We start from the raw sequence: 6,000 nt of genomic DNA, 5'->3' as shown, positions 1-6,000 counted from the left end.
ATTCATTAATTAATTCCTTAAACAAACTTATTCTTAATTTTTGAGAATTTCCGACACCGGATGGTGCCTAAACTTTAATTATTAAATAATTTATACCATTAATTTTTATACCTACGTAGTTATATTTGCCTTTCGAATCGTTACCTAGTAAAATTGGTTTTTCGTAATTATTTTTAAACAAAATTGCAGTTCCTCGTGTAAATGATGTGTCAGACGGTGAGTAAAAAATATCACCTTCCCACATATTCTTTAACAAATTATTATTTTTAATATTTAAATGAGTTTCCTGTATGAGAAAAACGTCATGTGGCTTGTTTTTGAAATTATTAATAATTGTTCTTAACTTAATTCCGTTATTTAAACCATTAATGTTTGAGGTGTAAAATTTTAAAACCTCCATTTTCCTTTTTTATTTTTATTTTATTTTATTTTATTTTATTTATTTATTTATTTTTTTTTTTTTTAATTTATTTAATTAAAGTAACTTTCTTTTATAGATCAGGTGAAAGCTTTTGAGCAAAACCTCAATATGTAGTAGTAATTAGTAAAAAATAATAAAGTAAATAAAAAATTCATACCAGAAAAAACTTCTCCCTTTAAAAAGTCTTTTTTTTAACCTTGCCATTTTGGTTTTAAGCTTCTTTTTTCTTTATTCGCCGGTCTTTCTTTCATTGGCGTTTGAGGATGCAATCTTTTTCGATCGCTTACGTTTCCGACCATCGTCATATCGACCTCCGAATCATAATCGCTCTCGCTAGAACACTCGCCTTTTTCTTTCTTCTTCATCGCCTTTTTGTCTTTATTTTGCTTCTTTTTCGAATTAACTTCGGTAAAAAGATCTTCAACGATTACTAAGTTTTCAACAGGATGCTTTTTACTCTCGAGTTGTCGGGCAACGTCAAAAGCCAACTGGTATTCTTTTTGCGTAGCAATAATCTTACTTTTAACTTCTTTTGGTAACGATAAATCTAAATTATCAAAAGATTTTTGTTTAATTTTAGAGTAAACAAAATTATTTACCTCTCCTCTGGTATAAGTAGCATTTGAAGTGACAGGAGTCGGCGGAGAAAACTGGAATAAAGAATTTTTGTTTGATATGTTGTTCACTTCGATATCTTTTATTTCATTTGATTTTTTTAAGTTATTGTTAATTGATGTTTCGTTATTCGTAGGCTTTACAGCTGAGCATTGTTCTCTAGGTACATGAAAAGTTTCACATTACTTGCACAAAAATTCTTTGCCTGCAAAATTTAATAATATTCTTGTACCATTTATTTCAATTTGATGAGGTATGTTCTTAGCTAAAACCTTAAGTTGGACTCGAAACAATCTTCTTCCATCTTTAATCGAGTTATCAAAATCGTATGTTGTGTGTTTTATGGAAACAACTTTTTCGATGTATGGTGATATTTTTTCAACTAAAGCATCGTCATCAATAGTTGGGTCACATTTAATCGTTATCAAAAAACCATATTCATCGCGTTTTCTAAAGAAAACAGGCAGTCTGCATTCTGAAACAGCAATTTCATTACGAAACATTGTTTCAGCATCCTTAATCGATTTGAAGAAGGCAATCCATCGGCCATCACGATGGTAAGTCAAACTTTCAACTTTACCATGTCCAACTTTAACTTGAATTTTGTCACTAATCTCTTTCGCTCGATCGTTGACGTATTTAAAAACATCATTTTGCCTAGGATCCATATAAATACGAAACTCAACAAGGCGTTCACGAATCAAATCGAGAGATCATGTAACGTTCGCATAAGATGCCATTCGTTAACAACTTCCGCACAATATTGAAATTGAAGCAGATATTCGAAGACAAAGAGACACAAATAGAACTGTTAGTATTTTTGTGTTTTTTTCCGTAGTGTCCTCGTTCTTAAAATGAGGGGGTTGTTCAACTGCCCATTTTTGTAATTGTGGCTCTAAAACTTGAAACGCAACTTATCTAGCACGAAATCCTTTACGTTTTTCATTACAGATGCCTCAAAACGAATCGAAACTCTTTGATCAAGTTGATAGGTCTCTCCTACATTATTAGTGACTTAGTGACTTGGTGAACGCAAGTGAACTCCAAGTTGGCTTTAAAAGCATTGCGAAGTCACAAGCTTTCGTCTACGACCATACCACGGTGAACACACCCGTTCTCGTCCGATCACGGAAGTTAAGCACCGTCGGGCCAGGGTAGTACTTGGATGGGGGACCGCCTGGGAACTCCTGGTGCCGTAGACTTTTTCTTACTTTTCTCACTTTCAATACCTAAACACATCTTTGCTCCTTGTCGATTAGACAGCTCTAAACATTATCTCGGCCTAAAAGACGTCATAATTGAAGTATTTTCATTTATTGCTTGAAGCTTCAATATTGTGCAAATATTCAGCTCTCTATATTTCATATATCCGGCAGTCAAGTGAACCTCATCCACGTTATTCCACAAAATCTCTAAAGTACAAAACAGTGCTACTCAAAAATTCAATAACTACACAAATCTCACCTTCGAAGAAGTGCTTGCAAATCGACCAATATTCGAAAACATAACTCACATATACGCTACAAACGTAAAACCTTCGAGCCAACTTCTGAACGCTTTCTAAACATTCAAGTTTAGATAGTCTTTAAAGTCTTGAATATGTTTAAAAACTCCGACACCATTGTTAACATATGTGAAAAAACGCTGAAATATTCTTTTATGCCAAGTAGATTGTCATTTAAGTATACAATAGGTTCTATAAGTAAGAACTGTATCTGTTACAGGTTTTTGTTGACTTGGAAAAAGGAAAACTTTCTTATTTTAGTGTTGTGATTATGCGAGAAAATGACAAGTTCTCATTGCTTCGTTTGTACCAGCAGCAGCAGCAGCAGCAGCAGTAAAGCCTCGTTTAAAAAGAAATCAACAACAAGCAAAAAATGTATTTTTATTACATAAAGCCTTTATTTACACTGTTTGTCAAATATCAAATATACAGGTACCATTTGCATACAAATTACAACATTAAAAAAACGTGTACATTTAAAAATTTAATCCGTAAAAATATTCTTTAAAACTCTGTTTAAAAACTCAAAAATCGTTCTATGAAAACGTGAATCTGCAAAAGAAAAGTCGTTTGCACTGGCACGTCAATAAGACGTGCAGGTACAGAGGAAAGTTGCTTTTGTTTGTTTTAGTTTACCCACTCCCGAAACCCCGAAAAATCGAAATTTTGCGTCAAAATTTTTTGATGCCTACCTTATTGTTTTTTTTTTTTTTTTTTTTAACAACATATGTACATATATTTCATAACAAAATTTTACATGAGAGGTTGTTTACAGTAATAGGGGGGAATTTTTCGTAATATATTTACAAGTTTTTTTTTCCAATAAAAACCGTATATCATATAGTTATGGTATACATTTACAAGTGAGGGGTTTTATAACATGATTTACGTATTGGGTAGTTTACATATGTGAGGGGATTATCTCTTGATATGTTTCTCAAATACTGTACATTATATGCATTAATAATGACTTAAACTTTTATAATAGTTTTTGTAACTTTTATTATTTAGAATTAAAAGCAAATAAAATTTCATAGTGCTGGCGCACCAAACACAATTTTTTGGTGTAAGATTAATATAGCTTTAGCTTCTTAATAGGTTATTTGCAATTTACATTTTTTATAATAGTTGTTCGTTTATAATATACTTATTTGTAGATAGCTTTATATGAAAAATAAGAATAGTTAAAGTAAGTATTAAAGCGTGTTTATAAAATATTTTGCTGGCTATTAAACCTTGCATTTAAAAAATAAAGGCATGTCCGTCGTACCGCAGGGTCACTAGGGACATGCGCGTAGTTGTGCTTATAATATATACATCATGGCGATTAACCCACGACCTCAAAATATATACACACAACCTTCGCTGTCACTGGACGGCTAGGGTCATGCTCGTTCTCGTATTCAACTATGGTTGGAAATCCGTTTTATGTTTCCTAACATGGTGTTTTAAATCGAGACCTATCATTCACTATGTCTATATAGTGAATGTTAGATCTCGATTGTTACAGCTGCTTATTGCTCTGTTTACTGAGTACGTTTCGTGAAACTTTTCTATATTATTTTCTCTAGAGTATTTATTGGACTGAATTTTCGAGGTGGATTTAATTTATTTTAGTATATTTTTAGCAATTGTTTTGGCCGGAATATCACGATTTTCTTTTAGTTTGGAGTTTCTACATCTCTATAAGTCATTAGTGGTAATGTGTGTTAGGGTTGTAATAATTTTTGCAGTATAATTTTTTTTCGGTAGTTCCTCTATGTTTATCAGGAAGAGGGCGTGTACCGAGTTAAATGGTTTCATCGGTAGGAGTTTTTCGTAAATGTTTCTTATTACTTTCCACACAGCCCTCGCCTTGCTGCAGAAGATAAAAGGGTGAAGAGTGTCTTCCACTCGGTTACAATTTTTGCATTTTGAGTTTCCATGGAATTGTCCACGTTTAACTTTCCAAGTGTTTAATTTTTCTAAAGTAGGCAGGGAGTTGGTAAGAATGCGCCAGTGCGTGTTCTTGCTTGTTCCCTGGGCATACGAGTCAAAATTCCTTTCCCATATCTGTTTCCATGGGATTGGTTTTTGGAATTTTTCCTCCCATTTAAGTTAAATTAGTTTAATGCTCTTGTTTTCTTTTTGTGGGGAGATGTGGGTATAGATATTTTTTGTTGTTTTTTGAGTAATGTTGAAAATCTCAGCATTTCCTCTAATCTTTTCAACTACATCTTTATAATAAAAGGGGAGTGGATTTAGGCATTTTGGATTGGTATTTTCAGTAAGGAATAGCCATTGAGCATATTTAGTTTTAGCTAGCTGGGTTAAGGAGTACGCTAAATAGTATTTTTGTAAATAAAAACCTTGGTGACAGTTGTCTACTTCTTTTATTTGAAGTATGTGTTTCATTCTGATGGCAATGCACTGGTTTTGCGCATCAAGAATGCCCAGACCCCCCATATTCACGGGTAGTTTTAGGATGTTTCTTTTAATGGGTTCTGCGTATATGCTCTGCCACAGGTAGGATGAGATTGTTTTATCTATTTTTTCTAGGTCTTGTTTTGAATTAGGAAAGATGTTAGCCACATGCCACACCTTTGACAGAGCAAGGGTGTTATAAAAGATTCCTTTGCATTTTAAGGAAAGACTTCGGTATTTCAAATTGTGGATATTTTTTTGGAAATTTTCAGTGGCGTTGTGCCAGTTTATTCTGCCTGTGTAAGCAAGGTCTGTGTGAAATGTTACTTCTAGTATTTTTAATCCTACCTGGTTTGACCAGTTTATATTAAAGCTTTTTTGACTGAGTGTTTTTATGTTATTTTCATATCCTAGGTAGTTAAAACCGCCCAGGGCCAGCGCTTTGGTTTTGTTTTTGTTTATGTTTGATCCCGAGGCTTGCTCAAAGTCCTCGAGTATGTTAAAGATTTCTTTTATTGAGTTTTCGCTTCGAACAAACAGCGTCGTGTCGTCTGCGTACTGCATTACTTTGAGGCTTGTTTTAGTGCCTGGCAGCAGAATACCGTCTATAAACCTATTAGATTGAAATTCGCGTGCGAGCATTTCCACTGCAAGGCAGTACAGCATAAGGGATATTGGGTCTTCTTGGCGGACACCTCTCTCAATTCTAAAGGGTTTGCTAATATACCCGTTGTTTATGATGATGGATTGAGTGTTATTCATGGTCTGTTTTATTGCGTTTATAAAATTTTGGCCCAAATTAAAGTTTTCAAGAATTTTAAAAAGAAAGTCTCTATCAACTTTGTCAAATGGTTTTTACTGATCGATGGTGATCAGGCAGCTAACAATATATTTTTTGTTTGTGTAGTGAATAACATCTCTGGCTAGAGTTATATTTTAGAAGATGTTTCTTCCGGGTACTGAGCACGTTTGGGTTGGTCCGAGGAGTACGTTTAGGAGTTTTGAGAGTCTCAGCGCTAGCGCTTTTGCGATTATTTTATAGTCTGCGCATAGCAGT

The 6,000-nt window shown here is 33.7% G+C and overlaps 1 non-coding gene across 1 annotated transcript; it reads left to right on the top strand.

Annotated features, from left to right (window-relative positions):
- The first annotated feature begins 2,119 nt into the window (after positions 1-2,119).
- On the top strand, positions 2,120-2,238 carry LOC136075659 (5S ribosomal RNA). Its single transcript, XR_010636097.1, has one exon. It is a non-coding gene; the product is annotated as a 5S ribosomal RNA (ribosomal RNA).
- Positions 2,239-6,000: the final 3,762 nt, after the last annotated feature.

The sequence above is a fragment of the Hydra vulgaris genome, chromosome 01 (genome assembly GCF_038396675.1).
Source record: "Hydra vulgaris chromosome 01, alternate assembly HydraT2T_AEP".
Classification (NCBI taxonomy): Eukaryota; Metazoa; Cnidaria; class Hydrozoa; order Anthoathecata; family Hydridae; genus Hydra; species Hydra vulgaris.
The sequence above is the reverse complement of the archived record's forward strand: the minus strand, read 5'-3'. Positions and strand labels throughout refer to the sequence as shown.